This window comes from Staurois parvus, unplaced genomic scaffold (assembly GCF_062004578.1).
Source record: "Staurois parvus isolate SC_StPar_1 unplaced genomic scaffold, SC_StPar_1.0 ptg000051l, whole genome shotgun sequence".
NCBI classification, from domain to species: domain Eukaryota; kingdom Metazoa; phylum Chordata; class Amphibia; order Anura; family Ranidae; genus Staurois; species Staurois parvus.
In genome coordinates, this window is record NW_028317847.1 from 3,772,255 (window position 1) to 3,785,006 (window position 12,752).

General features: G+C 42.4%; 1 protein-coding gene across 1 annotated transcript in view; it reads left to right on the plus strand.

The window, feature by feature from the left end:
- The window catches only part of LOC149470197 (uncharacterized), a 693,606-nt gene that overhangs the window by 203,550 nt on the left and 477,304 nt on the right, over nt 1-12,752 (plus strand).

Below are 12,752 nucleotides of genomic sequence, written 5' to 3' on the forward strand. Positions count from 1 at the left end.
CATCTTCTCTCCCGGGCTCCAATGGTTTAGGATCCTGACATCACCAATACAAAAGCAGCATCCATAGCACTGCATTGGACGTCATGATACCGAGGGACGGTCCACTGCTGGAGCGTGGGGGAGCACTATCTGCAAGGGGAGTGGAGGATCAGGTAAGTTGAACTGTTTCTCCTCACCCTTGGACAAAACAAGCTATTAAAGTGTTACTAAACCCAGGACCCTGCTTTCACTATATCTGGTCTCCCACAGTACCCAGAACATGGAAATGCAATTATTTTAGCAAATATAAACACCTTTTCTGATCAGCAGTATATAGCAGTCTTGTGACTTCTATCAGTGTCCAGCTGAGCACTAGTTAAAGCTTGTAGGAGGAGTTTTCATTCAGCTTTGACTGTCCTATTAGGCTGCATAACCTCTGACCCTCTGTCTGGACAGTGCTGATAGGCCATGTGCTGATCACATGCACCCTCCCAAAGAAAAAAACACTCTCTAGCAATACACACCAAACTGAGCATGTGCAAAGTGTCTCCTAGGCCTCTGTACTATCAGCAGATGGATCGGGGATAGTGCAAGAAGGGGAAGATCAGAGGAGACAGGATCAAACAGCATTTTTACATAATATGGAGGATTAACCCCTTAGGTTTCACAGTGAGTATAACAAGCATGCTTTACTGCATAAACAGACTGATTTTACTGATGTGGGTTTAGTAACACTTTAAGCAGACCACACTTGACTAAAATCTAACACTTTATAAGCAGTTACAGCAACCATTTTTTTTCTTTTGGCATATATTTTTTACCTAAATAAATAAAAGCTGACCATTATAAGTGCCCCTGACAGTGGTAAATGGCTTGTCCCAACTCTCTAACTGCCCCTTTTGCTGGACAGCTTGGTCTGTTAAAGGAAGTTGAAAAATAACAGACTTACTGGCAGGATCACCAGGTGAAAATTAAAGTACTTGTAAACACTTATATATACCCAGTGTAACTGGCCTCAGGTGATAAATGAAGATGAAATAAATTCTCCCTCATAAGTTGTACCTGTTAATCTGCAGTCTTCTTGTCTCTACATCCATTTAAAGTCCAGAATTTATACAGCTTGTCTGAGCTGTCAGAGAACAGAGAGCTGAAATTGCACTCTGCAGATCTCATTGAGGAGAGCTGTAAAAGCTGATTGGAGGTAAGGGACCCCCCCCCCCAATTCACACAGGAACAGAGCTGAGGCCATCCATCACAGGCTGTGTGCTGAAGCTCCTTCCCCTGTCACCTTTTTTTCTCCTGGTGTCAGGAAAACTTGTCAGAAGTGTCTCATGCTGATAGCAGAGGAAAAAGGTAGCAGACAGAAATGACACTTAGTGCTCTGAATTGAGACGAGTTCACATCATAGAGGGCTATGCTTTGTTCAAATTCCATGTCTGAGTTTTTTTTTTTTAGAAAAAAAAGTCTAAAAAAAAAGAAACAAATGCAGCCCTCACATCTAAGAATTGGTAAGCTGCAATATAATATGTTTTTGGTTTTGGGTTTAATGCCACTTTCATTTTCTGATATACACCGTTCGCCATTTTCTTTTCTTCAGATCGACTTGTTCCCATGAGAAATGTTGGGCAGACTCATATTTGGGAGCCAGACCTACGACGGTGTCTTCTGTGCCAGTCATTGCTGTTTATAAACCAGTCCTCCTGCAGTAAATGCAGTTTTTGTAGTTTAGCAGCAAAGTCTGCAGAGCAGCTGAGGCTGAATCCATCCCCTCTACACCGGCCATCCATAGGGGAACATTCCGCATTAACAAACAACTGTTGCTTTGTTGGTTTGTGCGTTCCACGGCCCACAGGCTGTAAAGCTGTCTTTTCAGTGCCAGGTGCCTCAGGGAATTCTTCACTCCTGCCAAAATCCTCCATGCCGACTTCGCCTAAAGGAAAATGAGATCAGCGCTCCATCCTTCATGCGCCCCGCAGATCCGTCCTTCGCCGTAATTTGTCCAGTGACCATTAATCTCCCATGTCTGTTTCTCTGCATTGAGGAATTCATTAAATCTTTTTTTTTTTTTGGCTGCATCCCTGCCCGATTGTTTGCCAATTGTTCAGGCAGCGTCTATCGATAATTAATTAAATAATTTTGCGTTTTTCCAACTGAATCTGTGCCGAACTCTTCAATTACGCATTCTGCGTGTTCTTTGTTCTCTGTCAGTGGCTGTTTTTATATGTTTAATTAAGCAACTTTTTTATAACAGTTGTCATAGTGACAAAGAGTGCATTCTGATTTTTCTTTTTTTTAATGTGTTTTGAGATTTTGGAAATGATTCTGAAATGGAAGCAGCTTATCATATGATACTTTTTGCTAGATTTTTTTCTTTTTTAAATTCTTTACATTACATTTTTTTTTTCTTGATGTAAGGATTAGCTTTTTCGTTTCAATTTTCATATGGTACACTGAATAGTAACTGCTAGAGGACGCACTGACTTGTATTGGACATAATTGTTTTGGAATAAATGTTTAGGGGAGTACAACTGGGGGGGTCAATGGTGGAGAAGGATCTGGGGGTTCTGGTAGATCACAAGCTTAATAATGGCATGCAATGCCTAGCTGCGGTTTCTACAGCGAGCAAAATCCTCTCTTGTATTAAAAGAGGTATAGACTCCATAGAGAGAGATATCATTTCCCCCGGTACAAATCATTAGTAAGACCTCATCTGGAATATGCAGTTCAGTTTTGGGCACCAATTCACAAAAAGAACATTGGGGAACTGGAGAAAGTACAGAGAAGGGCAACCAAACTGATACGAGGCATGGAGGAGCTCAGCTATGAGGAAAGATTAGAGGAACTGAATGTATTCTTTCTTAAGAAGAGGAGATTAAGGGGGGGTATGATCTCCATGTATAATACATAAGGGGGTATGATCACCATGTATAATACATAAGGGGGGATATGATCTCCATGTATAATACATAAGGGGGATATGATCTCCATGTATAATACATAAGGGGGATATGATCTCCATGTATAACACATAAGGGGGGATATGATCTCCATGTATAATACATAAGGGGGGATATGATCTCCATGTATAATACATAAGGGGGGATATGATCTCCATGTATAATACATAAGGGGGGATATGATCTCCATGTATAATACATAAGGGGGATATGATCACCATGTATAATACATAAGGGGGGATATGATCTCCATGTATAATACATAAGGGGGGATATGATCTCCATGTATAAATAAATAAGGGGGGATATGATCTCCATGTATAATACATAAGGGGGGATATGATCTCCATGTATAACACATAAGGGGGGATATGATCACCATGTATAACACATAAGGGGGGATATGATCTCCATGTATAATACATAAGGGGGGATATGATCTCCATGTATAACACATAAGGGGGGATATGATCTCCATGTATAAATAAATAAGGGGGGATATGATCTCCATGTATAATACATAAGGGGGATATGATCTCCATATATAATACATAAGGGGGGATATGATCTCCATGTATAATACATAAGGGGGGGATATGATCTCCATGTATAATACATAAGGGGGGATATGATCTCCATGTATAATACATAAGGGGGGATATGATCTCCATGTATAATACATAAGGGGGGATATGATCTCCATGTATAATACATAAGGGGGGTATGATCAACATGTATAATACATAAGGGGGGGATATGATCTCCATCTATAATACATAAGGGGGGATATGATCTCCATGTATAATACATAAGGGGGGGATATGATCTCCATGTATAATACATAAGGGGGGATATGATCTCCATGTATAACACATAAGGGGGGATATGATCTCCATGTATAAATAAATAAGGGGGGACATGATCTCCATGTATAATACATAAGGGGGGATATGATCTCCACCCCCTACCCACTTCCGAACACATGACTTGGTTCCATCCTTTACCCACCTCCGAGCACATCACTTGGTTCCACCCCCTACCCACTTCCAAGCACGTCACTTGGTTCCACCCCCTACCCACCTCTGAGCACGTCACTTGGTTCCATCCCTTACCCACCTCCCAGGACCTCTCCTTTTAGAGAATACAGAACCAAGTATAATTTTGTGGTGCTAAATAATTTGTATGGGATTTGTTAATGATAACAAGAAAAGCAAATAGATCCCCAGCAGCATTAGACCCCCCAGCAACAATAGATTTCTCCAGCAACAATGGATCCTCAAAACAAAATACCACCCCAGCACAATAGACACCCAGCAGCTACAACAGATCAATCAGCAGCCAGCATCAATTGACTCCCCAGCAGCCAGCAACAATAGAAAATAGACCCCTCCCTCAACAGTAGATTCCTTCCAGCAACAATTGGCCCCCATCAACAATAATCCCCCACCAGCAACAATAGACCACCACATAAAAATAGATCCCCTTCAGTGACAATAGATCCCCCAGCAGCCAGCAACAATAGAAAATAGACCCCTTCCTCAACAGTAGATTCCTTCCAGCAACAATTGGCCCCTGTCAACAATAAACCCCCATCAGCAGCAATAGACCACCGCACAAAAACAGATCCCCTTCAGTGACAATAGAACCCCCCCCAGCAGCCAGCAACAATAGATCCTCCAGCATGCCCCAGCACCCCTTGCCATTACATACATTCAGTGCTGGAGGTGCCAGAATTGCGTTCCCACTGAAAAAAATCCCTGCAGTTAAACAGCTACACAATCCAAGCAAGTTTACCAAGAATTCTTTTGTCCTTTCATCTGGTGTCCCATGCGAGCACTGATGATGGAAGACACAGTGGGGCTGATTTACTAAACAAATAGACTGTGCACTTTGCAAAGTGCAGTTGCTACAGAGCTTAGTAAATGAGGTAAAGCTTCACTTTGCAAAGAATACCCAATCACATGCAAGGAAAATAAAAAAACACAAAAGTTTTGCTTGCACATGATTGGATGATGGAAGTCAGCAGAGCTTCTGCTCATTTACTATATTCTGGAGCAACTGCACTTGCAGAGTGCACAGTCTATTTGCCTTTAGTAAAAAAAAAAAAATATATATATGTATATATATGTGTCTCAGAAAGCACCCCTGGTTGATGTTTCCAGTCCTCGAACTCTGGAAAGGAGTGAGTAATTAGCAAGTACGGGGAATTCTGGGGAAGCCCACCCCCACACAGCACAGATGTGGGTTGTCAGTCTCTCCTCTTCTCCCTTCCAGGTATTTTTTTCTGATATAAATGCATAAATATCTGCTGTTTCTATGGAAGCTTAGAATATAAAAAAGATTATTCCAGCATTGCTGAATGGGCTGCCAAGGCATGAGGACAAAGTAACAGTTAAATATTTCTCTTACATAAATGTTTGTCATTTAGGACCTGTTCACACCTCTTTGCCCTGCAGTATTGTAGGACCTGTTCACACCTCTTTGCCCTGCAGTATTGTAGGACCTGTTCACACCTCTTTGCCCTGCAGTATTGTAGGACCTGTTCACACCTCTTTGCCCTGCAGTATTGTAGGACCTGTTCACACCTCTTTGCCCTGCAGTATTGCATGCACCGTGACATACTACAGTATTGCAGCCCTTTCTGTTTGAACGGCTTCCCAAAGAATAAAAAAATTTCTGTTAATTTTATTTTTCCTATTGTGCATTGTGGTGTAGTGCCGCTGTCTTGGAGTGCCATTCTCATTGCACCATGCTTGCTGCATTACCATTCAATAATGTGCATTATTGCAACACTACCCTGGGACTTTGGGCAAAATAAAAAATGACATATACAAGGTGTGACAATTTAATTCCTGGAATGCACGCGGCGTAGCACACTGGCGACCAGCCACAATTCTGACATGTTCTAGCTTGCACTCTCCTGGGTTAGTCTTTACAGAGTAGTAGAAGAAATAACACGTGTGTGCGTTATGCTGTTGGTGGAAAATGAGTGACAGGAATCTGGAGCAGTGGATTAACATCACATTTTGTGTGACAATTGGCAACTTTAGATCTGTTACAACAGGCTTATGGTGAATAATCCATGAAGAAATCGAGTGTTTTTTGAATGGAATAGGTGGTATAAGGAGGGAGGGAAGATGTCCACAAAGACAGAAGAAATTGGCAGCCAGAAATGTAAAGGGCGGATGCAAATATGGAAAATGAAAAGGATACAGGAATCTGGCCCGAGAAGTGGATTCTCCACCACGACAATGCTCCTGCACATAACATGTTAAAGTGTTACTAAACCCAGGACCCTGCATTCACTATATCTGGTCTCCCACAGTACACAGAACCTGGAAGTGCAATTATTTTAGTAAATATAAACTGCTTAATACCATTTCTCATCAGACATTAGATCAGTCTTGTGACTTCTATCAGTGTCCAGCCAAACACATGGTAAAGCTTGTAGGAGGAGTTTTTATTCTGCTCTAGAAGGATGCAGAACCCCTGACCTCTGTCTGGACAGTGATGATTGGCCCTGTGCTGTTCACATGCACTCTCCCAAGTTAAAAAAAAAAACCTCTCTAGCAATACACACCGAACTGAGCATGTGCAGAGTGACTCCACATGATATGTCTTATCAGGAGATAAGAGGGGGACACTGGAAGAAGGGGAGGATCAGAGAAGACAGGATCAAACAGCGGTTTTACACACTGCAGAGGATTAACCCCTTAGGTTCCACAGTGAGTATAACCAGCATGCTTTACTGCATATACAGACTGATTTTACTGTTGTGGGTTTAGTAACACTTCGAGTGTTTGTGAGTTCCTGGCCAAGAAATCCATTCCGAAACTTGACCAACCACCTTATTCCCCTGACTTAATACATTGCAACTTTTGGCTGATTGAAAAATTAAAAATGTCTTAAAAGGACACAGATTTGATACTTTGCAGCTCTCTGGAAAACAAATTCCAGGAATGTTTCCGGCAATGAAACAGTCATCTAGAAAAGTGCATCATTTCACAAGGGGACTACTATGAAGCCCGTAAGGCTTGGCTCATACTATTGTGTGCGCGGATGTGTACGTTCCCGCATGTCGCATATAGGGCAGCCCATTCATTTTAACCTCTTCCCGTCCGGCCCATGTAGATAAACAGCCGGAAGGGAGCGCTGCCGAAGTGGTTGGACGTTTCTAAACATCCCCCAGCATCTATTGCCAGTGCGTGCTCCCTGGGAGCATGTGGCACCGCGATTGGTGCCCACTGTGTCGGGAGAACACAGATCGCTGTACGGGACCTCTGTGTGAGGTCCCGATTCTTGTGATCACTGATTGGCCAATCAATGATCACATGAATAGTAGTAAGCAAGATCTCACTTCTGACATCATTGCTTACTACTAGTGAAATCTGTGAATGATCAGAGATCACATGGTACATTCACAACAGCCTTGTTCCATGTGACAAGCTGTGACCAATCATAGCTCTCACAGTATTTCTCAATGCCTGCAGGAATGCAAGAAATGATTGATTTTACAGACTTTATGGGTGTAAAAGCAATCCGTGTAAAAAAAGAAAAAAAAATCTTCATCACCCCCGACAAGCAGTATAGTGTTACTATGGTGACACTGTACTGCTAGGGTGACAGTATATTAAAAAAAAAAAAACCAAAAATAAATAATATAAAAAATAAAATAAAAATGTAAAACATTAAAATGTATAAACTAATTTGGATTATTTTTTTTTAATAAAAAGATAGACGGATACAGAGATTTTTGAAGATTTATGAAGAAAGATTATTTATTTGCAAAATTTTATAAGAAAATACTTTCTTTCAAATTTTTGGACTTTTTCATTTATATAGCAAAACAATTTTAATCCCAGTGGTGAATAAATACCACCAAAATAAAGTTTTATCTGTCTCAAAAAAAGGCAAAAAAATTCATATGGGTACAGTGTTGCATGACTGCGCGATTGTCATTCAACGTGTGATAGCACTGAAAGCTGAAAATTGTCCTGAACTGGAAGGGGGTGAAAGTGTCCGGATTTGAAGTGGTTAAAGGGCTGCCCTATGTACAAATAACACAGAAAAGAAGTCCCTGACTCTTTTCCAAAAATGCGCCACACTGAACTGCGCACATCTGCAGACGTATAAGGATGCCATGAACAATTAATGGCACCCCCTTGCGTTTGCCATGGCCAATTAATGGCACCCCCTTGCGTTTGCCATGGCCAATTAATGGCACCCCCTTGCGTTTGCCATGGCCAATTAATGGCACCCCCTTGCGTTTGCCATGAACAATTAATGGCGCCCCTTGCGTTTGCCATGAACAGTTAATGGCACCCCCTTGCATTTGCCATGAACAAGTAATAGCACCCCCTTGCGTTTGCCGTGAACAATTATTGGCACCCCCTTGCGTTTGCCATGAACAATTAATGGCACCCCCTTGCGTTTGCCATGGACAATTAATGGCACCCCCTTGTGTTTGCCATGAACAGTTAATGGCACCCCCTTGCGTTTGCCATGAACAATTAATGGCACCCCCTCGCGTTTGCAATGGACAATTAATGGCACCCCCTTGCGTTTGCCATGAACAATTAATGGCACCCCCTTGCGTTTGCCATGAACAATTAATGGCACCCCCTTGCGTTTGCCATGAACAATTAATGGAACCCCCTTGCATTTGCCATGGACAATTAATGGCCCCCCCATTGCGTTTACCATGAACAATTAATGGCACCCCTTGCGTTTGCCATGGACAATTAATGGCACCCCCTTGAGTTCGCAATGGACAATTAATGGCACCCCCTTGCGTTTGCCATGATCAATTATTGGCACCCCCTCGCATTTGCCATGGACAATTAATGGCACCCCCTTGCGTTCGCCATGAACAATTAATGGCACCCCCTTGCGTTTGCCATGGCCAATTAATGGCACCCCCTTGCGTTTGCCATGAACAATTAATGGCGCCCCCTTGCGTTTGCCATGAACAGTTAATGGCACCCCCTTGCGTTTGCCATGAACAAGTAATAGCACCCCCTTGCGTTTGCCGTGAACAATTAATGGCACCCCCTTGCGTTTGCCATGAACAATTAATGGCACCCCCTTGCGTTTGCCATGGACAATTAATGGCACCCCCTTGCGTTTGCCATGAACAATTAATGGCACCCCCTTGCGTTTGCCATGAACAATTAATGGCACCCCCTTGCGTTTGCCATGAACAATTAATGGAACCCCCTTGCGTTTGCCATGGACAATTAATGGCCCCCCATTGCGTTTACCATGAACAATTAATGGCACCCCCTTGCGTTTGCCATGGACAATTAATGGCACCCCCTTGCGTTCGCCATGGACAATTAATGGCACCCCCTTGCGTTCGCCATGAACAATTATTGGCACCCCCTTGCGTTTGCCATGAACAATTAATGGCACCCCCTTGCGTTTGCCATGAACAATTAATGGCACCCCCTTGCGTTTGCCATGAACAATTAATGGCACCCCCTTGCGTTCGCCATGGACAATTAATGGCACCCCCTTGCATTCGCCATGAACAATTAATGGCACCCCCTTGCGTTTGCCATGAACAATTATTGGCACCCCCTTGCGTTTGCCATAAACAATTAATGGCACCCCCTTGCGTTTGCCATGGACAATTAATGGCACCCCTGTGCGTTTGCCATGAACAGGGAATGGCACCCCCTTGCGTTTGCCATGAACAATTAATGGCACCTCCTTGCGTTTGCCATGAACAATTAATGGCACCTCCTTGTGTTTGCCATGAACAAGTAATGGCACCCCCTTGCGGTTTCCAAAGTGCAAGGCATTTCTCTGTATGTCGAGAGAGCACGACATTGCACGTGTTCCTGACATGCCAAAATGTAAACCTAACTTGAGAATATACACTTGGAACTCAAAGACTGGTGGATCAGTCCCTCTAGGGATGTCCTCAAGTGAAATTCAGCCAATTGGAAAGCACCCATCAGCAAAATAGCATTTTGGGTGAGTAGAAGCTGTCAATCACATTGTTATACACCCCCATTGGGACAAGATGCTTCTTGCAGATCCCTGGACTGGAGGTTTGCTGTATAAAACCATTTAATGTTGTTGATTTGCATTAGTGATTTGTTGTTTGTGATTGGGTTTAGTGCATGCGTTTAATGAATGCATGTGCATTATTCAAAGATTAACCTGAGCAGAACGGGATTTTTGTGCTTTTCACTCATTGATTCCTGCCCACCTTCAGGAGTTAATGATCTCTGCCCCGTCCATTCATATAGGCTGTTTTTAAGGAAGATTCCATCAGAGAATATCTGTCATCCCGCTACCCTTGCATTATAGGAACTGTCAAAGTTCTGAAATCCAGAGATGTTTTATAATTTATTGCTGCTGAGTGGTGAGGGCAATACCGGAGAAAAGGTCTGGATGAAATCACAAGGAAAACTATACTGCACACAGGCTTCAGAAATATACTGGTAGGATGTTTAGCTTGCTGTGTATAATAAACATGCCATTTTGTAATGATAGGTAACATACTGTTCATTTACTGTTTTTTCATTTTTTGTTGCATTTTTGTGCTACAGATTTGCAGCCACTTCAAGTCTAAGTGCACCCCAATGAAGGAGCTATGGCGTTTCTTAGGGTTGGGTTCCTGTTGGTGACAACAGTGGACAATGCCTGTGTGAAGTGTGCTGAAATGACCACTTGTAGTTTCAATCCGAAGCCCTTGCGAAAGGGTGACAACGATGAAGAAAACTGGGGAGACAGGGACAGAGTGTTGTCACCCTATAGGCTCCATGAACACGGGGCATTTTAATAACTCTGGTAACGTTAGCTGTTTAAAGTCATGTTAAAAACGTGAGTTTTTCCGCTTTTTTTAGCATTTTTGCATTAGTGTTTAGTGGCATTTTGCCGCGTTTATCTGTGGTTTTCTGTGAGTTTTTTGGGGTCAAAAAAAGCCCACAAACGCCGGTTTGTGGGGTTTTACTGCATTTTACTGCGTTTGCCAGCATTAGAGCATTTTTACAGCTAAAAAATTCCTCTAGAAACCCACTAGTCCTGGGTTTTTTTTTCAGCCAAAAAACGTCCCTGCCACAAAATGTTGATTACAGTCTATGTGTGCATGGACACATAGGATAACATGCTGGGGGGTTTACTAGCTGTAGAAAAAAACTGTCAAAAGCCAAAAACAGCCGCTGTAAAAATGTATTGTGTGCATGAGGACTTAGCAGGATGTATATAGAAGTTTTTGCTGCTAAATGGTTGACTTTAGAAATGAGCAATAAGCTGATGCAGTACAGATACTAACATTTGGTAATTGAAAAAAATATTATATAAGAAAAATATAAAGTAAAAAAATTCACCCATTCTGGGCAGCCTATTAATTTCATTTCATGCACAAAAAAGCAAACGTCAGCAGATGCGCGGGGGTGCCATAAAGAAGTAACACCACGCATCTGCTAAAGGGCAGCACGTTTTTCTACATGTAGGGAAAGAATGCGATTTTGTGTTGGACCTAGCCTCAGCCTATTGCTAAGCTTTAGCAACCAAATCATTAGGGGTAAATTCTATATCTGATTTTTTTTGGTTGCTGCACTTGCCCTCCGTTCACATCAAGCCCAACTTTGAAATCATGCGACTTACAGTGAAGTCGCACGATTTCAAAGTCGGGGGACCCTGCCGATTTCAGATGCGATTTGCAAGACATCAGATACAGATGTTTATGCAAATTGCCCCAAACGTAGTGCATGTACTACTTTTGAAATCAGTGTGGGTCCGACCAACTTGGAACCACACCAGTATGACCACTATAATTGCAGACAATAGGGTGCAACTTGGGATGCAATGTACAAGTCGCAGGGCATGCAAATGGAATGCCAAGTCGCATCCAGGGTGAACCAGGGCTTAAAGTGAAATGAAAGGTTTTTTTTTTTTTTTTAATAACGAACATGTCTTACCTAACTTGGATATTCAGTATACAGTCACTGCTAATATATCAAACCCTTGTAGACTGCTTTGTAACAATATTGTATGGATAAATGTAATAGATTGTTTATACTTTTAGGATATTACAACAATAAAGACTATTTTGTAATTTTTTAATATCGTCTCCAAATTGCCTATAAAATCCCATAAAATTGGGGGTAATTGTGTATATTTCTACTTACCTGCTCTGTGTAATGGGTTTGTGCAGATCGGCCCCAAACCTCTTCTCAAGTCCCCTGCCAGCAGTCCTGGCTCCTCCTCCTTGACCGGTGCCCCAATAACAAGCTGCTTGCTATGGGGGCACTGTGCATGCTTGCTCCAAAGCCATGCTCTATGCATCCATAAGAGACATAGAGCCATGGCTCGGTCCCGCCCCCTGCACTCTTCTTATTGGTTCACTGACTGTGATTGACAGTAGTGGGAGCCAATGGCTCCTGCTGCTGTGTCTCAGCCAATGAGGAGCGAGAGACCCAGGACAGCTGTGGCTCCTGCACACATTGTTGGATTGAGATGGGTCTCAGGTGAGAATTGGGGGGGGGGAGGGGAGCAGCACACAGAAGGTTTTTTTTTTTCACCTTCAAGCATAGAATGCCTGAAGGTAAAAACCTTCAGCCTTTACAACCATTTTAATTTGGAGGGAGATGTGGTGCTTAAACTACAGGAGACCCGCAGGTTGTTATTTCCATTATTTTTTTATCAGGAAGTGCCTGAACTAGGGCTTTTATGGTAGGATCATCAGGTTTATTTAATCCGTTTCAAAATATAAAACAATTGACATTTAACATGCTAAAGCTTATATGGGATTCTATTAGTTATGTTTACATATATGTTAAGTTATGTTGCTTTGCATAAGTG